The sequence below is a fragment of the Cervus elaphus genome, chromosome 10 (assembly GCF_910594005.1).
Source record: "Cervus elaphus chromosome 10, mCerEla1.1, whole genome shotgun sequence".
Lineage (NCBI taxonomy): Eukaryota > Metazoa > Chordata > Mammalia > Artiodactyla > Cervidae > Cervus > Cervus elaphus.
Genome location: NC_057824.1, coordinates 22,536,475 through 22,562,583, shown reverse-complemented (window position 1 = coordinate 22,562,583; position 26,109 = coordinate 22,536,475). Strand labels below are relative to the sequence as shown.

The 26,109-nt window shown below is 45.5% G+C and overlaps 1 non-coding gene across 1 annotated transcript; it reads right to left on the bottom strand.

The window, feature by feature from the left end:
- Positions 1–25,385: 25,385 nt before the first annotated feature.
- Positions 25,386–25,489, bottom strand: LOC122702337. Its single transcript, XR_006343212.1, has one exon. It is a non-coding gene; the product is annotated as a U6 spliceosomal RNA (small nuclear RNA).
- Between the last annotated feature and the right edge of the window lie 620 nt (positions 25,490–26,109).

Below are 26,109 nucleotides of genomic sequence, written 5' to 3'. Positions count from 1 at the left end.
TCCTGGGCCACGTGCGGCCGCCTGCGTCACGCGCCAGTCCCCCCGCCGCCTCCGGCCGGAATCCACATCCCGCGCCGAGTGGGAGGCCCCGCTTCCAGGGGGAAAGTTCTGCGCAGACTTCTGGTTCAGCCGTGCGCCATCGCCCCAGGCACCCTCCGCCGAGCCGGGCTGCGCGCGCCACCGGCGAGGCTGCGCGCTGCGGTCACCAAGCCGGGGTGTGGGGGCGGGTGCGTCCCCAGGGGGCTCAGGACTTAGGGGAGAAGCAACCCTATCAAGGGGCGATGACGGCACAGAGGCAAAGCTGGCCGTCACACGCTTGGCGGCGCAGGAGCATGAGCCACTGGGGCTTGGAGAAGTCTCACGAGCTGCCAGAACGCCCTTCTACAGGCATATTTGGCTGTAAAGCCATCACCTTGGGAATAAAATCAGTGAGGAATCTCCTCACTGTGGGCCACAAGTCCCTGAAGGATCGGGCCCCGCCTCCTGTGTTCATCTCCGCCCTCCTCTCCGCTTGGCCTGGGCCGCCCAGCCACACTGACCTTCTTTCCGTTTCCTCGGAAACTGCCTTTGCCCTCACAGTTCCCTGTCTTTCTGGGATCTCTTCCTCCTTGTCGTCATTCCGCAAGACTCCTCGCAGATGGCCTGGAAGCAGAGAACCCTCGACAGACCGGCCTCGTTAAAGTACCATCCCTTTCACTCCCCTGTGGCCTGGTTTTGTTTTTTCATAGCCTGTATCAGTATCTGAAATGACTTACGTATGTGTCTTTTCACCGAAAAGTGAAGTTCTTAGAGGGCAGGCATCTTGGCAGTCTTGTTCCTGATTGAATCTTAAAAGATAAGTAGAATTCAGAAAGAGGGAGGGGTGCAGGTCAGGGCGGAAAGGACAAGCCCGGCAAAAGTAAGGATTCTAGAGAAATCCCAGGTTTCTTTAGGCCAACCAGAATGGGAGGGAGCAGCAGCTAGGGCACTTTGTCCCCTTAGTATTAGAGGCACACAGCCTAGGGTCTGTTTTGTACAAGCACTACAAAAACAATTTATTGATTCTATAGTATTAAAAAAATTTTTTTAATGCAATAGGAAGAACTTTCAGTTATTTTTACAGCAAATCATCATAGTCTTTATCATCTGAACGCACTGTAGTGTTTTTTGTGATAATTGAGATTTTTCTGGGACCTACCAAGATCTTAGGTGTATCTCTCTAACACTGGAGACCAGGCTACTGGCAAATGATTCTTTTCAGTCTAAACTGTCTTTTTAAAAACCTAAGCAACATAATTATGCATCAACACCTGGGGTACAGGCTTCCCAGGTGGTTCAATGGTAAAGAATCTGCCTGCGGATGCAGGAGACTTGGTAAGATCCCTGGGTAGGGAAGATCCCCTGGAGTAGGAAATGGCAGTTCATTCCGGTATTCTTGTACTTCAGAGTAGCTCGGTTGGGCAAGAATCTGCCTGCAATGCAGGAGAGGAGGGTTCGATCCCTGGGTCGGGAAGTATGCTGGAGAAGGAAATGGCAACTCACTCCAGTACTCTTGCCTGGAGACTTCCTTGGACAGAGGAGCCTGTCGGGCTACAGTCCATAGGATCCCAAAGAGTTGGACACGACTGTGTCACTAACTTTTCCAGTATTCTTGCCCGGATAATCACATGGACAGAGGAGTCTGGCAGGCTACACGCTCCATGGAGTTGAAGAGTCAGACCCAACCGAGCATTCTCACACTATTTGGTGGGTGCTCCTAGTCAATCTGCAAAAGCTGTGGGGCGAAGCTCAGAAGTCACCACTGTGAAAAACAGCATGTGCCAAATGCTGTTTGCCAACGATGAGAATCGGAGGGCTTCCGGGGGTTGAGGGGTGGAACACTTTGATCTAAGCCATGTAGCACAGGCAAGGCTCGGAAGGGAGAGGCCCCTGGTGGGGGGGGGGGGGGGGGGGAGGGGGAGGAGACCCACAGCTTCAGAGGCACAGAGGTGGAAAAGGCTCCAGGAACCAGGAATGATCTGGTTTAACGTGAACCGCTTTCTCTGTCTGATGATGGTGAGACGGTGCCATCTCATTTGGATTTCTAAATAATTGTACAGACACTTCCTAGCTGAGTATCCTTGGGCAAATTAAGTCTCTCAGAGCATGATAAATGGCGATGATCTCAGAAAGTCGTAGGGTTCAGAAAAAAGAGTTAGGTAAAATCTCAGGATTAAAGGATAATTGAAGAAAGTACTGAGTTCATGATCCCAACACACGAAATTACTAAACAAAAACTAGCACTCAAGGGGCCTGCCTGGGAGAAAGCTCCTGGATTAGCCTCAATCCTTGGTATTAGGAGGCTGTATAGCCACAAAGAATGTGACATCTTTCAACTAAGATCCGGTAACTTCACATACATTTAATGTATTAATACCTACAAGGAATTCCCTGGTGGTTCAGTAGTTAAGACTTGGCGCTTTCACTGCCAGCGCCCTGGGTTCCATCCCTCCTTGGGGAACTAAGACCCACCCAAGGCACATGGCGAGGACCAAAAAAAGTATTTAGAACTGGATGGCTCAAGAAAATGTGGATTAATGTATACTTTCAGTTTTAACATCCAAACTTTGAAGTATGTGCTTAGAAACTTTTTTATATCAAAGTTATATTTTGCAACTTGTGAAACCTATCCTTTGTTTCCTATTTTGTATCTTGGACCTCTTCTATCAATACAGTCACCTCATTCCTCTTATTGACATTCACATAGCATCACATGGTAATACATAGAACAGTTCTCTGTAAAGGACATCTAAGTTTTCGGTGTTTTCATACAATAACATTTACTCAGCACACTCATTCAATTACTTTCTTTGTGTAAATTTCCTAAAATAGAATCACTTGGTGAAAGCAAGTGTGTTTTTCTGTATTCACTGGTTTTGTTATTACAGTTATGATTTTTAACAGGTTTCCTAATGTTGGAGATTGAGATTGTGACAGTCTTTAGCTATTGTAAACAATGTTGCAGCAAACATCCTTCCATGTGTGTATATGTATGTCTGTGTAAATATGCATCTTCAGAAATAACATTTTGGGGTCAAAGGTGTATGAATTAAAAGCTTTATAAGAAACTTCAAAAATGCCTTTTTTTTTTTTTTTTTCAAAAATGCCCTTTAAAAAAGCAGAGTAGTTGGCACTGCCTTCCATAGTTTATCTGTGCTGTTTCTATCTATAGTATTATAGATAGTACTATCTATAGTATTATAAAAAAAGTTTCACTTTGCTCATCAAATAAGTGAAAAAAGGTGTCCCTTTGTAGTTCTACTTTGTTTAGCCCAGTTTCCCAGTTTGTTAGTGGCTTTTTTTTTTTTTTTTGTCTATGCTTTTCTACTTTTCATGTGTTGCAAATATTTTTAAATAGGCAAATCTTTTAAATCTTCTGAGTTTTGGGAATTCCCTGGCAATCCAGTGTTTAGGACTCTGTGCTTTCGCCTCTAAGGACTTGGGTTCAATCCCTGGTTGGGAAACTAAGATCCCAAAGCCTCACTGCATGGCCAAAAAAATTAAAAATAGAATAAAGCGTCTGTACTTTGCATAAGGCTTTCTACATTCCAAGATTGTTAACATGGTTGAATTAAAACTGCAATAGCAGTCCATCTTTTTCCTCACCTGTTTTGACTACCGAACAATCAGATATGTCAAGAGAATAAAGGATACTAATAGCTTCTTACACTATATAATGCCTGCATTCATCACAGTGAGCCGCAAAAGTGGTCTCATGGATCAATTACTGCCAGAAAGGTCAAAGTTAGACTCGAGGACATGAGTCAAAAGACATAAGAAAAGTCAAATAATATTCTAAGCACAAAAGGGAATACTAATAGCAAGATAAATTATCTTTTATTTAACATTTAACAGCATACAAATCAGCAAGCACATTTAAATAAAAGCAATGATTTTCTGTCTTTTAATACAGAATAAAGTTTAGGACCATTGTCAGACCTCATGGGGGAACTGATGGGTTTTACTAAGGATCTCTCAAAACTGAATATGAAATGGGATAATGCATACATAACACAGTCTGCTAGCTTTCTTCCCAATTACCATTTCACAGTTATTCTTTGCTAACAGAGCCTAAATTTTATTCAAGTGGGCAAGGTGCCCCTTTTTTCCCCTTAGATATGAACACACGTTTTATTGGGATAATGGTTCAAATGGCTTCTTTTGAGGCACAACAATGTTGAAGGCCATTTTATCTTAGAGGAGAGCTTTTTTACTGGAGACATATCGTGTTCAAGAAGAACAGGCTTTATTGGCCATCACTGAAGCCTTTTTGGGTGAATATAGCAAGGACTATCATGTCCTCCAGGCCAATGGAGGGAAAAAAGATGGAAGCCAAATGATCATACCAGTGGGAAACAGAAGGTGCCCACTTGGCCTTGAGGAAAAGAAAGGTTGGCAGCTTTGGGAACTCAATGTGCCCATCTTAAGAACTACATTTCCCAGCATCCCTTGCAACTAAGAGGATGATGAAATAAGAGGAAGTCATTGGGTGGGGCTTCCAGGAAAGCTATTTAGAGGGAACTGACTTAGCTTGCCCTCTTGCCACTTCCTCCTTCCTTCTATCTGGAACACAAACAAGATTGCAAGAGTAGCAGCAGCCATCTTTGACCATGAGGTAATCTTAAGGAAGGAAGCTATATGCCAAGGATGGTAGAGCAGAAAGGAGGAAGTCACTGATTAATTTGTGGACATCCCTGGGCTACCACTAGACTTTTTATCTAAGTAAAAAACAAACAAACAAAAAAAAACACTGTAGTTGGTATAAGCAACTGTAGTCAGGTCTCTGTACTAACAGTTAAACAGACTCCATAGCTCATTACAGTATGTGAAGCTCATGGCAATTTGCATAGTGCTAAATAAGTGATATTTGAGGATGTTTTTGCTTTGCTTTCCTTTTAGCCACTGTTTATACCACTTTTCCCCATTACAGGGTCGTGTTCCTTCTATAGCTGTTTCAGGAAGGAGGACCCCTTTCAGGGCCCAAAACTGGGCTCTTGTCAAACACTCAGAAATGAATTGTCTGAGGAGACACATGTGCTGACAAAGCAAGAGACTTTACTGGGAAGGGGCACCCCAGGCGGAGAGCAGGAGGGTCAGGGAACCCAGGAAGACTCCTCTGCCACATGGCTCACAGTCTCGGGTTTTATGGTGATGGGATTAGTTTCCGGGTTGTCTTTAGCCAATCATTCTGACTCAGAGTCCTTCCTGGTGGTGCACGCCTTGTTCAGCCAAGATGGATGCCAGAGAGGAGGATTCTGGGAGGTGGTCAGACATGTGATGTCTCCTTTTGACCTTTGCTGAACTCTTCAGGTTGGTGGTGGCTTATTAGTTCCGTGTTCCTTACCAGGACCTCCTGTCTAAAACAAATCATGCAAATAGTTACTATGGTGCCTGGCCAGGGTGGGCGGTTTCAATCAGCATGCTTCCCCTAACATGGCTAGTGCTCAGATTCCCTGGTGGCTCAGATGGTAAATCATCTGCCCAAAGTGCGGGAGACCAGGATTCGATCCCTGGGTTGGGAAGATCCCCTGGAGAAGGAAATGGCAACCCACTTCAGTACTCTTGCCTAGAAAATTCCATGGATGGAGGAGCCTGGTGGGCTACAGTCCATGGGGTTGCAAAGAGTCGGACACTTTTCAGCCTAGATGTGTAGCTGCAAGTTGCTGCCAGTTATGACATAGTAAGTAGTCAGATTAAGAATGTGATCCTCATTCTGACTGCTATCTGAGGGGAGAATCACAGGAAATTAAACAAATTTTCAGAAAGCCAGCCTGTGGCCTTCCCAACTAGCCACAACTTTGCAGGCAGTAGCCAGGCCTGCATTGGAGGCGCGCTTCAGCACAATGGTGATATCTTATAACGTGCCTCCTAATAGACTGTGTTTCTCAGATCAGGTGTCTCTTGCTTCTGACTACTAAAGGATTCCTTGATTGTCCCAAAAACTGTGACACTGTTCTCTAAAAACAGAAACAAAAACTTAGGTCCCTTTGCCAATGTGGGTCTCACCAGAAAACCAGCTTCTCACTGAGACAAGATGTTTACGCATCAGGAGCACTGTCTGACCACAGTTTGCATCCTGAAACGTCCTCTTATGCAATCCAGCACTCCACACACATCACCTGGCAATCGCATTCAAATGCAGAGTTCGGTTTTGAGCAGCTGGGCTGGGGCGGGGCTGGGGGCACTGAGAACCTGCATCATTTCTTTCTTTTCTCTTTTTTTAATGTATTTATATTTTTGGTTGTGCTGGGTCTTTGTTGCTGCCCTCGGGCCTTCTCTAGTTGTAGTGAGCAGGGGCTACTCTTCATTTCGGTGGATGAGCTTCTCATTGCCGAGGCTTCTCTTCTCGTGGAACACAGACTCTAGGGTGCAAGGGCTACAGTAGTTGTGGTGCCAGGCTTAATTGCTCCGCGGCAAGTGGGGTCTTACTGGACCAGGGAATGAACCTGTGTCCTCTACGCTGGCAGGCGGATTCTTATCCACTGTACCACAAGGGAAGTCCAAGTCTGCATTTCTAACATGCTCCCAGGTGATGCTGCTGCTGATTTTAAAATATGCTTTACTTATTAAACATTAATTTTAAAATGCTTATTTTTTTTCTGATGAGGAAAATATTGTCTTCTAGAAAAATATTTTTTAAAATAAAAGAGAAGAGAATTACTCCTTTGCGTTCTCCCAGAAGCAGAAACTGACATGAGAATGAGAGAGCAAGCAGTTGATCTGGGAGGTGAACCCACAACAGGAAAGGAAGGAAGAGATACGGAGGAGCCAATTTGGGGTGCATTAATGAATGGGTTACTGCTGTGAGTCCCTTGGGGACCTCCAGGAGTGAGGAAGCTGGAGTCCCTGACGTTGGTTGAGGTTGAGTGGGTAGCAGTCATATCATCCACTGGGTCAAACCCATTTGCACGAGAACAGGGGCTCACCAGAGAATCACGGGTCCTAGCAGAGAGATGATGTCACGGGCAAAGTGTAAGTCAAGGAGATACAGGCAGGTGGCAGTGGGGTCTGCCACTCTGAGTGTGTATCCTGTATAGAAACTTCTGGTCTTTTCCAGGCACCACCTGTCCCCCATCCCAACTCCAGGTCACCAAGATGAAACCCTACAAGCCTTGTTTTGCAGACCTCAGCCAGCCCAAACATTTCCAGCCTATTGGCACACTAGGACAAAGGGCACCTTCTGAAAATTAACTTTTTATTGAGATCTAATTCACAGACCATTAACTCCACCAATGTGTACAGTTCAGTGGTTCTAGTATATTCACTATATTGTACAACCGTCACCACCATCTAATTCCAGAACATTTTCATGACCCTTAGAAGAAACCACGTGCTCATGAGCACTCACTTCCAATTCACTCCCTCCCCCCGAGCCCCTGGCAACCACCAATCTACTTTCTGTCTCTCGATTTGCCTATTCTGGACATTTCCTAGAAGAAGGATCATCATACAATATGTGACCTTTTGTGCCTGGTTTCTTTCTTTACCTTAATGTTTTCAGTGGCTCCCCAGGTAGCGCTTATGGTAAAGAACCCACCTGCCAATGCAGGAGACACGGGAGACTGGGGTTCGATCCCTGGGTCGGAAAGATGCCCCGGAGGAGGGCATGGCAACCCACTCCAGTATTCTTGCCTGAAGAATCCCATGGACAGAGGAGCCTGGCGGGCTATAGTACATGGGGTCACAAAGAGTCAGACATGACTGAATCGACTTAGCACACAATGTTTCCAAGGTTCATCCGTGTTATAACATGTATCACTACTTCACATTTTTATGACTGAATAATATTCCATTGTCTGGAGAGACCACATTTTATTTATTCCTTCGTCCATTGGTGGATATTTGGATTGTTTCCACTTTGGGGTTATTATGAATAATGCTGCTGCTATGAATATTTGCGTACAAGTTTTTGTGTGAACATATGATTTCAATTCCATTGAGTGTCTCAATTCTATTGAGTGTCTCATGTTAAATTATTTGGGGGGGGGGTGTGCCTGTGTGGCCACCACGTGGCATGTGGGATCTTAGTTCCCTGACTAGGGATTGGACCCACGCCCCCTGAAGTGGAAGCATGGAGTCTTAACCACTGGACTGCTGGGGGTGTCCTCAGATGACTTTTTTTTAGCAATTCTAAGTAAGTTCGATGGCTGGGTTGGTAAGTTCCCCTGGAGGAGGGCATGACAACTCACTCCAGTATTCTTGCCTGGACAGAGGAGTCCATGGGGTTGCAAAGAGTTGGACACGATTGAGCGACCAACCGCGCAAGTACATTCCATTCCATGGTTGCGGTGCATGGGGGCTTAGTAGAAGGATTCTTAATGGCTGCATAATATTTATCCCTTGTCGGTATTTTCTAATTTATTTGAGCATTCTCCTATACAGTTCAGGGTTTCTGAGCCTTGGCACTATTAACATCGGGGGTCAAATCATTATTTGTAATTGATTTCTAATAATTTAGGGCGGTGCTATGCATTATAGGAAATTGAGTTTCCCTGGCTTCTAGCCACTAGATGTCAAGCAGTGCCACCCCTACCCCACCCCCCGCACCCGTTAGTTATGACAACCAAAAATCTCTCTGGGTTTTGTCTCCTGAGGGCGGGGGAGTGGGGAATCACTCTGGTTGAAAATCACTGCCATGGTTGGACTTCCTGTTGACAAAAAAGAGTTTCAGTCGGGAGGTGGGTCTCAGAGGGTGACCCCTGCAGCAGAAGCAGAAGCATCACTACCCGAGAACTTGTCAGAAATGAAAACTCTCAGGCACCTCTTCAACATAAAAAATCAGAATTGCAAGGGGGTGGGACCAGGCCAGTTCTACCTCTTAATGAGCCTTCAGGGGATTCTGAGGCCCTCTCCAGTGTGGTAGGGGGGCTAGGGGTGAAGGTTTCAGAAATGAAAATAGTGTTTGGGGTGGGAGCAATGCGTGTTTGTGGTTGCATCATCTGATGTTTTTCCCTTCTGGCTGATCCGTGGCTGGTGTAGGCAATTAGTGCAAATTAGCTGAGTTCTGGTATACTTTTGACTTAAATACCACCTTTCAGCTCAGGATTACCAAACACCATTTATTTTTACCCCAGGGAGGCTCTGAGAGGCTCCAGGGCCAAAGACAAAAATTAAGAATAAAAAACAAATGGGTCAGCTGACTCTAGGCTCTAATCACCACTTGGGCTTCTCCACTGCGTGTCAACCTTAGTTCTTTAAACAAAGAGCATCTCGGTCTTTTCAGATACTGAAGAACCACAGAAGGCGAGGCCAAGCCAAGATGTGCTGCTGGCAATTACCTCTCCCTCTTGTTATCATCTTGGCCCTCAGCTACCGCGAGTTCAGCTCAGGAGTATGGGGGTTCACGACTTTCCTTTCCTGGCTCCTAAATGGCAGCAGATCCTTGCCTTCCCCTGGGACCAAAGAGCCTCTGGTCCAGTGGGTCTCCGTGGTGACAGCACTGCCCCATCCCAGGGGGCATTTGTGAAGGGGGCTGGTGGCTGCGTTTTAACAGCGATAGGGACCTTTGGCATTGAGTGTATTCGTGTGCGCTGGTTGTTAACCATTCTGTTAGAGCGCTCACGGGGCTATAAACCGAGGAGGGCATGGTGACCCAGTCCAGTATTCTTGCCTGGGAAATCCCATGGACAGAGGAGCAGGGAGGGCTACAGTCCATGGGGTCACAAAGAGTCTGACACGACTGAAGTGACTTGGCATGCACGGGGATGTAAACCTGTGTAATCCTTTTAAAAAACAATTTTTTAAAGTTTCCTCTGAAATTCAGCATATGCTTAGGGTTAAGACTCAGCCACGGTACTCCCAGATATTTATCAGAAAAGAAAGCCTGCGTGCACATTTATACACGAAAGTTCATACCAGGTCTATGTGTAACAGACAAAAATTGGAGGCAACCTGAATGTCCATCAACAGGTGAAAGATACACGGACTGGGATACATTCATACCGTGGACCCAGTGGTCCACGGCGATAAGGGTGGACTATTGTTGCACAATATGACGCAGATGAGTCTCAGAATAATTGTGCTGAGTGAAAGAAACCAGACACAGAGAGTACGTGTTTTATGATTCATTTCCTTGACATAAAGTTATTAAAAAAAAATGCCAGCTAATCTATAGTCACAGAAAACAGATTAAAGGTTGCTGGGAATGTGGGGGAGGGTGGGGAGGGATATGAAGGGAGGAATTACAAAGAGTATCCCAATGTAATCCCCTTCGGGAAAGGAAGCAGTTTGGGTGATAATTATGTTAATTAACACCCCCCCCCCACTCTCCGTGGGTGGCTGAAAAACTGGCAGCTGGTTTCTTTCAGCGGAGGGAGGGAAAGAGGGTACCATTCAAGACTTTTGATAGAGCTGAAGTCTTCAGTCCCTTCCCCCAACCCTTTTTAGAGGTCAGTGGCTGAGGCTGAGTGCTAAGCCTCCTGTCACGTGATCTTCTGGTGATCAGCCCCATACCGAGGCTGTCCAAGGGGCCCCTCACTAAAGCAACGCTTTATGTTGCTCATGAACATAAACCCAGGTATGACTGAAAGGGGCTTCTTGTGAATTCCCCGGCTCAGACGGTAAAGAATCGGCCTGCAATACAGGAGAGGCAGCTTCGATCCCTGGGGGAGGGGATGACAACCCACTCCAGTATTCTTGCCTGGGAAATCCCACGGACAGAGGAGGCTGGAGGGCTCTACAGTGCATAGGATCACAAAGAGCTGGAGTCGGCTGAGCAGCTAACACTTTCTTGTGAAGAGCAGAAGACCGCCCCCTCCGCCCCTTCACTGAGGAAATTCCAAGGGTTTTAGAAGCTCTGTGCTTGGAAGCAGGGATGAAGACCAGATATTTTCGTATCATTGTGCAGAGGTTAAACAACTCATCCAAGCTCACGTGGCTGTCCTCTGGCCACCCCTCCAGGTCCACTCTGCCGCGTCTCTCAGCTCCCAGCTCCTGGAAGTTGGACAAGTTGAGCGCTCATGCCCACATTGATGGGTGCCCGCGCATCTCCAACAGTTTAGCCAATGGGAGCCCAAGAAGAGAGCAGAGGGTGGGACACGAACCCCGGTACTTCGTCTCCCAGCTCCTCACCTGCGGGGTTGCAGCAGCCTGGCCTGCCTGGACCCCAGCTTTCTCCCTAAGGCTACCCAGTCTGACTGCGGGTAACCACTCCCTCTGTTCGCCTTCCCAGCGCAGGAGGGAGAGCTTAGCTGTCCTTGGCCCCAGAGTACCTGATTCCCGGTGCTGCTGTCTCCTCAAACTATCCAATCTGAGAGGTCACCTCTCTGGTGCAGGGACCCTGGCTGATACAGAACAGAAGCAGCAGCCTGGGATTGGTCTGGTGTGATGATACGATTATGTATCAGATGTCTTTCTAAAATTCCCTTGAATGGCTCTGTCGAGCTTAGTTGCTCAGTCTCGTCTGCCTCTTTGCGACCCTATAGATTCTAGTCTGCCAGGCTCCTTCTGTCCATAGGATGTCTCAAGCAAGAATACTGGAGCAGGTCGCTAATTCCTTCTCCAGAGGATCTTCCCAACCCAGGGATTGAACCCACGTCCCCTGTGTCTCCTGCATTGCAGGCAGATTCTTTACCACTGAGCTATGAGGGAAGCCATGCTTCAAGGACTAAATGCACAGAAATTACATCATTTAATGGAGTAAATAAAAAATAACTTTAAAAATTATAATTTTTCTTATTAAAAAATAAAACATATTCATTGTGGGAGATATAAAAATACAAATAAATGGGGAAAAATCATACTCTTGGCCCACAACTCAAAAAACGAATGTAACATCTTCATATATATCCTTCCAGTATTTTTTCTAGGCATATACATATATACATTGGTTTTACAAAATTAGAATTTTCTTATCCACACAGTTTTTCACCTCTTCTTCCACTCAAAATAAATTGTGATTAACTTCTCACACTTTTACGTCCTTTTTAAAAATTTTAAGCACATATGTATTTATTTATTTTAGCCACACTATTTGCTGTGTGGGATCTTAGTTTCCTGACCGGGATTGAACCTGTGTCCCCTGCAGTGGAAGCTTAGAGTTTTAACCACTGGACCACCTGGTCGGTGTTGGATTGAGGCATTACATCATTGGTTTTACAGCTAATTTCCAGAATCCACCTGCAATGCAGGAGACCCCAGTTTGATTCCGGAGTCAGGAAGATCCGCTGGAGAAGGGATAGGCTACCCACTCCAGTATTCTTGGGTTTCCCTGGTGGCTCGGCTGGTAAAGAATCCGCCTGCAATGCGGGAGACCTGGGTTTGATTCCTGGGTTGGGAAGATCTCCTGGAGAAGGGAAAGGTTACCCAATCCAGTATACTGGCCTAGAGAATTCCCTGGACTATATAGTCCATGGGGTCGCAAAGAGCAACTTTCACTTTCGTATTTGGGGCACTTAGGTTATTTTCAATTTTTGGTTCCTCCAAATAACACCATACTTGAGTTGAGATTTTTTCACTTATGCTGGTCAAATCTTTGCATACATATTTACTTTCTTCATGTAAATTTCTAAACATAGAACTGATGTATTCAGGAGGCACATTTTAATTATGTGGGTATGAAATGCCAAATTTCTTCCCCATCTCTGCTCTTACTCTGGACAGCCTATGAAATGTCTACTTCTCTACATCCCTTGCAACACTGGATATTAAATATTTGCTTGAAAATCTCTGCAAATCACTTCAATGTGATCTATATTTTTTCAGTGTGATGTTTTAATGTAATTCAATGTCTTTGATGTGAAAAAATAAAAGGTCTGTCTTTAAAGCATGAATTTAAACCAAATAAATTAAAACTAGCCTTTCTTTGAATAGAGCTATGCAGCAAAAATTAATCTTAGGATTACAACCACACAGCCAGAGTGAAGAGGAAAGCAATGCAACAGTCTATTAAAATTAGAGCACTTGACAGTGTGGAAATCTGACAGTCACTATCTCCACCAGGTGAGCAAATTCACATCAAGAGTGAAAAATCATAGGGACTTCCCTGGCAGTCCAGTGGTTAAGACTCAGATTCCACTGCAGGGGACATGGGTTTGATCCCTGGTCAGGAAACTACCACCCCACATGTCAAACTGAGCAACCAAAAAATTTAAAAATTTTTTTAAAAAATGAGTGAAAAATCCTTCTGGTAGCATATACCTTCAATGTGGGCCATGAGAAGGTACTTTTCCTTCATGATTTTCCTCCTCATAACTGTAGCATCCTCATGAGAAACACATGGACATTCTACAAAATACCTAAGCAGTACTCCTTAAAATGATTAAGGGAAGTCATAGTAGCCGTAAGTGAGTATGTCCATCACTGATAAATCGACAAACAAAATAAGCTATATCCACTCAGTGGAATAATATTCAGTCATGAAAAATGAACAAAGGGCTGATGCCTGCTGCAACATGGATAAACCTTGGAGACACTGTCTCAGTGAAAGAAGTTAGACACAAAAGGCCACCTGTTGTATGATTCTATTTATACAAAATTTCCGGAATAGGCAAAACCATAAAGACAGAAAGTAGATTAGCAGTTGCTGGGAGCCGGGGGTTGTGGTTGTGGGGAATGAGTGCTACGTGGGTGTGTGGTTTCTTTTTTAAATATAGTACCTTTTTTTCTTTATGATTTCTTTTTTCACAAATACAGCCTCATTTACTCATTACTTTTTTTTTTTTTTGGCCACGCAGTGCAGCTTGTAGGATCTTAGTTCCATGACCAGGGATCCAACCTGCACCCTCTGTGGTAGAAATGCGAAGTCTTAACCACTGGGCCATAAAGGAAGTCCCCTGAGTGTGTGGTTTCTTACAGAGGTGAAGAAAACATTCAGTAATTAGTAGGGATGACTGCCCAATTTTTGAATGTTAAAACTGAAGTGTACACTTTGAAAGAATGGATATTGTAGTATGTGAATTGCAACTCAATTGGAAAAGAACAAAAACAAAAAAGTCTGTCACAACCAAGAGGTGTCTAGGAAGTCATGGTGAGTCCATGTGATCATGTGGTGTCCTGGATGGGATTCTGGGCCAGGAAAAGTGCATTTGGTAAAAATTAGGAGAAGGCAATGGCAACCCACTCCAGTACTCTCGCCTGGAGAATCCTATGGATGGAGGAGTCTGGTGGGCTGCAGTCCATGAGGTCGCGAAGAGTCGGACACAACTGAGCAACTTCACTTTCACGCATTGGAGAAATAAATGGCAACCCACTCCAGTGTTCTTGCCTGGAGAATCCCAGGGACGGCGGAGCCTGGTGGGCTGCCTGCCGTCTATGGGGTCACACAGAGTCGGACACGACTGAAGTGACTTAGCAGCAGCAAGGAAATCTGAACACCGCGGTTAGTGAAAAATATGTCACTGTTGGTTTATTCATTGTAACATATATATGGGAACATTGTGAGATGTTTATAATACAGGAAAACCATAGGGGGAAGCGGGTGGGGGGCAGATGGGGAATCTATACTATCTTTGCAACTTTGCTGTAGATCTAAGAGTTGCAAAATTAAAAGTTGGGGAGTTTGGGAATGGACATGTACACACTGCTGTTTTTAAAATTCATAACCACAAAGACCTGCTGTATAGCACGTGAGACTCTGCTCAATGTTATATGGCAGCCTGGATGAGAGGGGAGAATGGATACATGTATATATATATGGCTGAATCCCTTCATTGTTCACCTGAAACTATACAACATCATTAATCAGCTATACCCCAATACACAATAAAAAGTTTCAAAAATTTTACTAAGAAAAAAATGATCAAGGCATACCCAATGGTGATAATTTGGGCCACTTTAAGAAAACACAAGTGTTCTTGCCTCTGGCTTTAAGGACTCAGTGCATTCTGATTTTGTCTTTAGGAAAACTGCCCACTTGGTAACTGAACCTACCATTGGCATATCGGGTCACCAGGGAAGCTGTTGGCTGAGCTCAGGATAAACATCGGTGATTCTATTCTCAGTAAGTGGTTTTCACCACTAACCCTCCTTCCTTCCCCTTTGGTTTGCCTGTATCACGTCCGGGCCTGAATTATCCTTTCGGGGTAAGATCTGATTCTGGGCGATTTTTGGCTTGAAAAATATTGGGAGACTTCAGTAGATTTGCCTAAAAAGAAAACTCTGACTTTTTTTGTGTGTGTGTAAACATATGACTAACTTCAACATTAACGCCAATGCTTATGACCAAGGAAATCAGATGACGCAAAGCTAAACAGTATTTTCAAAAGACAAGGGATGCTAGACGATACCCAGAACACTGGTTTTCAAGGGGGCACTGTGCAAAGTCCTGAGAAGCAAGCTTGTCTTGTAGAAACACCCAGGATATTGACATATTAAAAAGAAAATGACCACCCCTAAGCTTGGAAGTTAGGGTCTTGTGAAAGTTTTTAGTAGGAGACATGGTACTCGAAGAGCTTAACTATTTGGAAAAACAGGGTAATGGGCCTCACATCTGTGAGTATTCTGAGAAATCATTTAAATTCACTGAAATCATTATTTTAACGACAATAAAAATAGCCCTGGGTAACATTTTCTGCACAGACAGCAATGCTATGTTTGTTCCCTTTTTAAAAGCAATCCTGTGACTCTCCACAAAACCAAGTATTGAGGCTGAGTCCTGAATCATCCTGGATACATTCCTTGGAGGAGAAGCTTGACCCAAACCAATTTTTTAAAAAAGAAAGCTCCAAAGAGCCAAATTCTTGGCTTTTATGAGTTCCTAAGTAGGCTTTTGAAATTCATGGTGGAGACAATAAACTTGAAAGCCAAGTATTTTGATTTGCAAGATTTGCAGAAGAGAGACTTTTTTTTAAAAAAAAGATCTCTAAACTTTGGTGTTGAGTATCAAAACTTTGGATTCAAAAGCAAATCCCTGAAGAAATTTTGGAATAAAGCTGGTGCCATAATAAGCAATACATTTGCAAGGGAACTGATGAAAACTCACATTTTCCTGTCCTTGAGGCTGAAAAAAAAAAAAAAAAATCCTGGGGAGGAGAAATTAAAAATCCCAGAGGTCTAGGGAGTGGATAAAACTGGATTGGTCATGAGCTGATGAGCCGATTGTTGTTGAAATTGTGTTCATTTTTTTCCCCTCTACTTTTGCCTATTAAAAAAAATTTTTTTGTATTAAAAATTTTGTTCTTGTGACTTTTTAGTGTGGAAGTAGGGAGACCAGTAAGAAGTTTACTGAAACACTTGAATCTGACACAACACTCTCAATCAACTGTACACCAAAATAAATGTAAAAATTTTTAGGGCAAAAAAAAAAATCAATTAATTAAAAATGCAAAAGAGGAAAGACTTCCCTGGCAGTCCAGCAGTTAAGACTGGGTGCTTCCACTGCAGAAGGCATGGGTTCGATCCCTGGTCTGGGAACTAAGATCCCATATGCTGTGTGGCGCAGCCAAAAAAATTTTTTTAATTAAATTAAAATTTAAAAAGAAGTTTATTTAGATTATGCAGGGAAGAGGTTGTGGTGCTTGGACTAGGGGAGCCATTATGGAGAGGAGGGAAGAGGCATTTGGATTTTCAAAACATATCTGGTGGGATTGCACTGGATTACTGCAACATCTCACACCCTAAATCCCATGCATTTTCCCTCCTCCTTCACATCGAGAGCTTACTGTCCTGGGCCCTAGACTTTGGGAAGGGAAGATGGGTTTCGAGAAAAACAATATGGATGGGGTTAGTCTCTGGGGTGGGTTCTTGAGAAGGGTCTTTGCCCTGAACACCGTCTACAGCCTGAAGGACTTTAGAAACATCCAGATGCCTGTGGGCTTTAGTCTAGGAGCCATGGGAACCTCAAAGGATCTTCAGTACACCTTGGCCTGAGCCAATTTTAAAAGTCCTTTGACCCCAGCTACTGCATGGAGCAGTTTGGAGTGGGCTTTCTGTGAAAATGGACCAGTTATGAGAAGCAGAAGCATTCTGCGTACTTTATATAAACATGTGCTTTTACTCCTCCAAGCCACTGTGTGAAATGGGGATCAGTATTTTCATTTTGAACACAGGCAATCTGAGATCAGAGAGGTTGAGTCATGTACCCATGGTCACAGAGCAATCACCCGTAAGGTTGTCAAATAAAATACTACAAAACCTGGCATGTAACATAGTGACACTAAAAAAATCATTCACTGTTTATCTGAAATTTAACTGGGTGACCTATATTTTTATTTGCTAAATCTGGCAACCTCAACTACTGACCAAGCCAGGATTTGAGTCCAGGATCTTGCTCCAAAATCCTGATCCTTCCCCCAGACTATCCTGCTTCTAGGGCAAGAATCTGCTCTGGCTCATCTCGACACCCTGCTCATCATCTCCATCAGACCTTGCCAACAGAGAGTCACTGCGAAATGTTTATCGAGTGAATATGTAGAACATACAATGTCAGAGAACTTGAAAGTTTTTCTGGACAATCGAAAATTCTAGTACACTGAGTCTGGTGGTGGGTTAAGAGCACAGATTCTGATATCAGCTCCCTGGGTTCAGATCCGGCAACCATCACTTACCCACCAGCATTGTGATATGGGACCAATTACTAAAGGCCTGTGCCTCAGTTTCCTCATCTGTAAAATGGGGATGATAAAAAATAGTCCTACTAATAGTACTTTCCTCAGAAGTCTGTTTTGAGGATTAATTGAGCGATGTCAAGGCTGTACTTCACAGAGAGTTAAGACCTCAGGAAATGTTGGCTATGAGAACAGGTCAAGAGGAAGATAAAGTAATAAGTTAAATGCTGCAATCCCTCCTCACACTGACCGAAATACGAAGGCTTTTCTTTTGGGGTGGGAACAGTGTTTCCTTTCCCAATCATCCCAGGTGTGGTCACAGAGCCCTGCTCCTGGTAGCTCTAAGTCGCTTCAGCCGTGTCCGACTCTTTGCGACGCCCATGGACTGTAGCCCAGCAGATGCCTCGGTCCATGGGATTCTCCAGGCTGGAACACTGGAGTGAGTTGCATGCCCTCCTCCCGGGGCTCTTCCCCAGCCAGGGATGGAACCTGTGTCTCCTGTCTCCTGCAATGGGAGGCAGCCCTTCTACCACCAGCGCCACTGATTCAGTCAATAAACGAGCCAGGAGAAGAGTCTGTACAGAGATCAGAACCGACCTCTAAAAATAACCCCCCCAGAATGGCACTGTATTTAATATCTTGTAATAACTTTTAATGAAGAATAATCTGAAAAAAATATGTGTGTGTTTAATTGAATCACTTTGCTATACACCTGAAACATGACAAATAAACTATATTTCAATTAAAAAAAAATTTTTTTTAGGACTTCCCTGGTGGTCCAGTGGTTAAGAATCTGCCTTCCAATGCAGGGGAGACAGGTTCGATCCCTAGTATGGGAAGATTCCATTTGTCTTGGGGCAACTAAGTCCGAGAGCCACAGCTACTGAGCGCTCACTCTTGAGTCCATGCTCTGCAACAAGAGAAGCCACCGAAATAAGCTCTCACCCCGCAACTAGAGAAAGCCCTCAGCAACAAAGATCTAGCACAGCCATAAATAAATTAAAAATATTGAGAAATTCGTTAGAAAAAAAAAATTTAAACCCCCAAGCCAAAAGTAAAAAGAAACCCAGAAAAACAAAAGTTGTATCAGAGGGAAATAGAGGGACGATCCCAGAATGTGACAGTGAGTGAGTCAAAGCATCTATTATTGAAAAGATTGTATTTTGAAAGAAACATTTTGATCACCCAGCAAAAGCAAAACTAGTTTGGGGGTGGCAAACCACAACGGATCCTCTTGTTAGAGCAAAATTAGTGCTGGTCTTACATTCAGGAGGTTACAAAACAGCCTGGCTGGTGACACTCGGGCCTAATTATCGTGCCTAATAATTACCTTGACTAATTACAGCAAAGGTTTTGGAGTATGTTTCTATTCCCAGACATTGAGTCATCAGTGACCCAGAAGAAATCATTTCGCTCTATTTGCGTCTTGGATCATCCACTTGGAAGCACCCTCGGCCAACCCCTCAGGGAAATTCCAAAGGCTTTGTTAATTAATATTTGGAAACAGGGTAATTTGTATACGTTGGGACTGTAGAAATATGACATCAGTATGTTTTGTATGGTGGGTTCATTTATTTAATTACTCAGCTATGCTCCCGGGGTACTTAATATTTATTAAGCTCCTATTCTGAGCCAAGCCCTGAAGTAGGAACTAGGAGTGCAGTAGTGAACCAGAAGGATGAACCCCTGTCCTCAGGCAGCTGAGAGTCTCATCGAGACAGATGATAGATCAGTGAAGCAATAAATAAAATCATCACAAACTGTTAAGTGCTATGAGGAAAGCTAAAAGAATTCTGCCACGGATAGCAGCAGGAGGCACCTACTTTTTTTTTAAGATTTATGTATTTATTTTATTTTTTGACTGCTCTGGGTCTTAGTTGCTGCACAAAGGCTTTCTCTTGCTGCAGTGAGCAGGGGCCGCTCTTTATTGCGGAGCACAGGCTTCTCATTTCGGTGGCTGCTTCTTTTGCAGAGCGCAGCCTCTGTGGGGCACAGGCTCAGTAGTCGTGGTGAACGCGCTTGGTTGCCCACCCCATGCAGTCTCTCAAGGGAGCCCCAGGGAAAGAGTCCCCATAGTCCAACATGGTACCCTGCCCATTAATGCACCCTGGACTCATTCTTCTCCCTTCCATGTCTCACTTCGCTCCCTCTTAGAGCTTCCTGGAATCAGCTCTCAGGGCTGGGATGGGGCACACGATGTGTCTAGAGTGTAAAACGTAAGGATGCACTTAAACTGATAAAGGGATAAACACGTGTGTCTGTCCCTGTGATGGAGTAATGTGCTATGCTGTGCTTAGTCACTCAGTCATGTCTGACTCTTCGTGACCCCGTGGACTGCAGCCCACCAGGCTCCTCTGTCCGTGGGATTCTCCAGGCAAGAACACTGGAGTGGGTTGCCATTTCCTCCTCCAGGGGATCGTTCCAACCCAGGGAGCGAATCCAGGTCTCCCTCATTGCAGGCGGATTCTTTACCGTCTGAGCCACATTCTGCCATAAAGAGCAATGAAGTTCTGGTGCATGCCACAATGTGGGTGGACCTCAGAAACATCACAAGTGAGAGAAACCAGACACGAAAGGTCAGACATGGTAAGCTTCCATTTACGTGAAATGTCCGGAAGTGGTAAATCTAGTGGTTTGTTGGAGCTTGGGAGGAGGAGGAATGGAGGGTGAGTGCTTAGGGGATACAAGGTTTCTTCAGGGTGCTGAAAAATGTCTTGGAACTAAGTAGAGATGATGGTTGTACCACACTGAATGTATTAAAAGTCACTGAATCGTTCACTTTTAAATGACTGATGTTACTTTTATGTTGTATGAACTTCACCTCAATTGAAAGAAAACACACTAGGGGCTTCTCTTGTGGTCCAATGGCTAAGACTCTGTGCTCCCAGTTCCGGGGTCTGGGGTTCAACCCCTAGTCAGGGAACTAGATCCCACAGGCCGCAACTGAAAGTCCCGCAGGCCGAAACTAAGACTCCATGCAGCCAAATAAATAAATATTTTTTAAAAATACATTAAATGCACGCGCACACACACACACACACACACACACAGAGGCATCCACTGAGCACGGACTGGGAATCCTCAGCCCAGTCCTGGGACGCTGCTTGGGAATTGTCACCTGGCATTGCCTCCAGGGAGGGGAAGCCCCTTCCGTGCTGGAAACCATCTGGTCCTTCCTTCCTGAAGCTACAAGAGGGAGAATTCATATTTCTTCGCTGAGGCCCTACTATGTGGAAGCCCCGTGCTGAACACTAGAAACTGTCTTCTTCAACCCGCTTGCCCCCTCTTGCCTCATCCATTTGATTTTTCTTCGTTGTATTCATAACCAACTGATTTTACATTACACATACATAATTTCTTATTTTTATCCCAGAACGATGTAAGCTTCACCAGGGCAGGAAATCTGTCTGTTTTGTTTATTATCATATCTCCTGTGTCTGGCACATAGTAGGTGCTCAATAAATACCAACCAAGTAAAGGAGCCTAGCGAGACAGACATTATCACCTCCAGTTTACAGATGGGAAATGTGTGCTCAGCGATTTGTCAACGTTCCTTTGACCTGGGTTTGAGCCTTGGATTGGGAAGCTCCCCTGGAGGAGGAAGTGGCAACTGACTCCAGTATTCTTGCCTGGAGAATCCCATGGGCAGAGGAGCCTGGCAGGATACGGTCCATAGGGTGGAAAAGAGTGGGACACAACTGAGCCACACTTAACCGACAAATAGCAGAGCCTGAATTTTGTTTTGTTTTGCTTTTGTTTTGACGGCTCTGGGTCTTCGTTTCTAAGCACAGGCTTTCCCTAGTTGCGGTGTGCAGGTTTCTCTCGTGGAGCAGGCGCTCTGGGGCTTTCGGATTCAGTAGTTGTGGCACTCAGGCTTAGTTGTCCCGAGGTCTGTGGACATGAACTTGGGCAAACTCCGGGAGCTGGTGATGGACAGGGAAACCCGGCATGCGGCAGTCCATGGGGTCGCGAAGAATCTGACACCACTTGGTGATTGGACAACAGCAATGTGGAACCTTAGTTCCCCGACCAGGGATTGAAACCGTGTCCCCTGCATTGGCAGATGGATTCTGAACCACTGGCCCACCAGGGAAGTCCTTTCAAAGTCCCTTGACTGGTAAGTAGCAAAGACTGAATTTGAACCCAAGGTCGTCTGGGGGCACGGCCCGGGGGGCAGGGAGCTTTCCGTCGTCAGCGTCCCAGGCAAGGCTGGGGCGAGTCAGAAGTGTGAAAATTGAAGGCATCAAGGTGATGACTCACCTCTCAGGCCCAGGAGCCGGGAATCGTGACCGGGGGCTGAGTCACCATTTCCGCTCCCCTCGGTGCTGCCTTGCTCCTACCTCCAGTTCTTGGCCTCCCTGAGCTCTTTGAGGGGAGGAGGCCAGGGGCTCCATGCAGTTTGGGCCTCCATTCTCGTCCTGCCTCTGCCTTCTCGGCCGGGACTGTCTGACCCAGGTGAAGCCACAGGCGTGGGCCCAGACCATGTAGCTATGCATCCGTGCTAAGTCATATCCAACTCTTTGTGGTCCTACCAACTGCAGCCTGCCAGGCTCCTCTGTCCACGGGATTCTCCAGGCAAGAATACTGGAGTGGGTTGCTATGCCCTCCTCCAGGGGATCTTCCCGACTCAGGGATCAAACCCGTGTCTCTCATGTCTCCTGCATTGGCAGGCGGGTTCTTTACCACTAACACCACCTGGGAAGCCCACCACACACCTATGGCAAGCTCTGAATGCTGGCAGTGGTGAGACCTTGAAGACATTCCTGCTCTGAGGTTTTCTTGAATGGACAGCAGCTATATAACCCCATCCATACCTGACTTACCTAAAACACTCCTTTAGTCTAATGTTTAAAAGAGAAAAAAAAGCCTTAACCTCAGAGAGAGATGGGTCTGAAGGCCCAGATCTGCCTTTTATTAACTGTGTGACCTAGGGTTCCTTACTTGACCACTCAGTTCTTCTATTTTCTCATCTGGAAAGTGAGATAATAACATTATCTGTTTCCATGTGTGGGCAAGAGGATGGAACAGGACTTTGAAAAAGAAATTGCTTATTTATTTATTGGTGTGCTGGATTTTCCTTGGTGCGAGGGGGCTTTCTCTAGTTGGGGCGAGCGGGGGCTGCCCTCCCGTTGCGGTGCTCGGGCTTCTCCTTGCGGCGGCTTCTCTTGGTGCGAAGCACGGGCTCCAGGCTTCAGTAGTTGCAGGTGAAGGGCTCCAGAGAAGGGACTCAGTAGTTGTGGCACATGGGCTTCATTGTGCCGAGGCACGTGGAGTCTTTCTGGGCCAGGGTTCGAATCCACATCCCCTGCATTGGCAGGTGGACTCTTATCCACTGAGTCACCGGGAAAGTCCTTTCTTTCCCTTCTTTTTTTTTTGATCGAAGTATAATTGACTTACAATGTTGTGCTAATTTCTGCTGTACAGAAAAGTGACTCAGTTACACACATACATACATTCTTTTTTGATCTATATGTGGGCTTCCCAGGTGGCGCTACTGGTAAACGACCCGCCTCCCAGTGCAGGAGACGTAAGAGATACAGGTTGGATCCCTGGGTTGGGAAAGTCCCCTGGAGGAGGGAGTGGCAACCCAGTCCAGTTTCTGGCCTGGAGAATCCCATGGATAGAGGAGCCTGGTGTGCCTCAGTCCACAGGGTCGCAAAGAGTCAGACACGACTGAAGTGACTTTGTACACATGCAGCATATCTATAGTCTTTTCCATATGGTTTATCCCAGGAGATTGGATATAGTTCCCTGTGCTATATAGTATGAACATCTATAGATGTTTTCAGCATCTCTTCAAAGGTGTGTAATGACCGTCTCTGTATTACCTCCGGTGAATGCCCTGAGAAAGTTGATCTCGCTGTGGATATTTCGCGCTGCTTTCTCGGCACACTTCAACTCTGCCCTACGGTGGCCGTTTATGTCCTGGCCGTCCAAATCCTCTCTTTCCCCTGTGCTAACAGTCCCTGTGGTCCCCTTCTCACCAATCTCCTGCACGGTCAAATTCACAGCCTTTGACCTGAGGGGAGCCAGCAGATCCATCCCCAGGTCATGGTGATTGGTTCATGGCGGAGTCCATGTCCCCAGCAGGGCCAGCCAGAGAAAACAAGGCTCCAACCTTCCTTGACTTCTTTTCCAGCACTTGGACAGAGAAACTCTGTCTCCCTCTGCATTTGGTTCAGCAATATGGGGAATGTGAAGTTGCCAGGGAACCCCAAGACAAGCCAGAAAATGAGGAGACCACAAAGAAGGCAAAACCAAGGATGGCAGAGATTCCGGGTCTGGATGATATTATTACCTGGGTCTCTGGATCCAGCCTCATCCAAAGTCAAGCCATGCCTGAAATTTCCCATGATGGAAGGGAATGAATTTCTCCTTCTTTTTCTTAGTAGTAGGAGTCAAAGTCACTTAGTCGTGTCTGACTCTTTGCCACCCCATGGATTGTAGCCCACAAGGCTCCTCTGTCCATGGGACCCTCCAGGCAAGAATACTGGAGTGAGGTGCCATTCCTTTCTCCAGGTGTAGGGGGGGGGGCGGCGCGGATCTTCCAGACCCAGGGATCGAACCCACATCTCCTGCATTGCAAGCAGCTTCTTTACCGTTGGAGCCACCTACCATAGGAGCCCACTACTATTATATAATATTATTATTTTAATGATTATTTATTTTTTAACAACTTAGGTTGAGATTGTTGGATTTTTGCTTTTGAGTTTTTTCATTTGCCTCCTTGTAGTGAATCTTAATTGATCCCCATGCCCAGAAGGAAGAAAACACAGAACCATATTCAGCCAAACTTGGCTCTCCAGCCTGGGGGCTCATAGATTTGCTGCTAGACCTGCCCAGAAGGAGTTAAGTACATTTTTTTTTTTTTTTAATGCTAAATGATGTGGAAAGCATGAGCCTCCCTGTTTTGGAGGGAAGCAGGTAGGCACAGAAAAGACAATGCCCGGCCCTCAGATCCTTGGAGACTTTATTTAAAAAAAGAAGAGAACGGGGAAGAGCTTTTGTGATCTGAGCAAAAGCCTGGGCGGCAGGAGTGAACAGACGGACTCATTACTTTATGTCTGGCTCTGTGGTTTTCTTGCATGGGATGGGGGCTGGAGGCTCTCCTTTGTGGAAAGAACCACAGCTGTTACCCGGAGAGGTGTTTACACATTCGGTGAACAATTGTCTTTGAATTCTAATTTTTATTTTCCAAATAAGATGGACTGCTCTTGAGATTAGTCAGAGGTCCCCAGGCTGGGAGAGAGGAGGCTGCTGGCTGCTGATAAGGCTGGCGGGTCAGTAGATAGCGAGAGCGGGAGCAGGAGACGCGGGGAGGGAGACAGGAGGAGGCGTGGGACTCCCAAGGTCAGACGCTGACTCCCTCACTTACCGGCTGCTCCAGTTGCCATGACAGCAACACAAAGTACCCCCCAAACTCAGCGCCATGAAGCAACCATCTCTTAGGCTTACAGATGCCTGGCAGGACACATCAGTAGGGGCTTCCCCGGTGGCTCCCTCGTAAAGAGTCTGCCTGCCGATGCAGGGGACGAGGGAAGCTAGGGTTCAATCCCTGGGTCAGGAAGACCCCCCGGACCAGGGCATGGCAACCCACTCCAGTATCCTTGCCGGGAGAATCCCATGGACAGAGGGGACTGGCAGGCTACAGTCCATGGGGTCACCAAGACTGAAGTGACTTATCATGCACATTTTTTTTCACATTCTTTCTCATACAGGTTATACAGAATGTTGAGTAGATCTCCCTGTGCTATGTAGTAGGTCCTTGTCGGTTATCTATCTTACATGTGGTAGCGTGTGTATGTTCATCCCATGCTCCTGACTTATCCCTCTCCATGTTTCCCTCCGATAACCATGATTTCGTTTTCCATAACTGTAAGTCTGAAAAATATGGAATGCTTCATGAATTTTCATGTTACCCTCCTGCAGGAGCCATGTTACTCTTCTCGGTATAGTTCTAATTTTAGTGTATGTGCTGAAGCAAGCACCTAACTGTGTTTTTTGGTTAAACATTATTTTCAGATGTATTTGACAGAAATAATGTATGGGTTATCATTAAAACAAACAAAAACACAAAAGAGTAAAAAAAAAAAGAGCAATCCCCTTGCAGTGACCAATCCCACTGTAATGTGATAAGGACCATATATATCATTCTACATACTGAGAAATCCCTCGAGAGTCCCTTGGACTGCAAGATCAAACCAATCATTCCTAAAGGAAATCAGTCCTGAATATTCATTGGATAGATGGCTGCTGAAGCTGAAGATCCAATACTTTGGCCACCTGATTCAAAGAACTGACTCACTGGAAAAGACCCTGATGCTGGGAGAGACTGAGGGCAGGAGGAGAAGGGGACGACAGAGGATGAGATGGTTGGATGGCATCACTGACTCGATGGACATGAATTTGAGCAAACTCCGGGAGACAGTGAAGGACAGGGAAGCCGAACGTGCTGCAGTCCACGGGGTCACAAATAGTCGGACACGACTGAGTGGCTGAACACCACCACCACAATATACATTCTACAAAATGAATGCATGCATGTACAGGGTGTGTTTTTCAACAGTGAGTTCATGTGATAGGACCCCTTTTACTACCTGCCGTATTC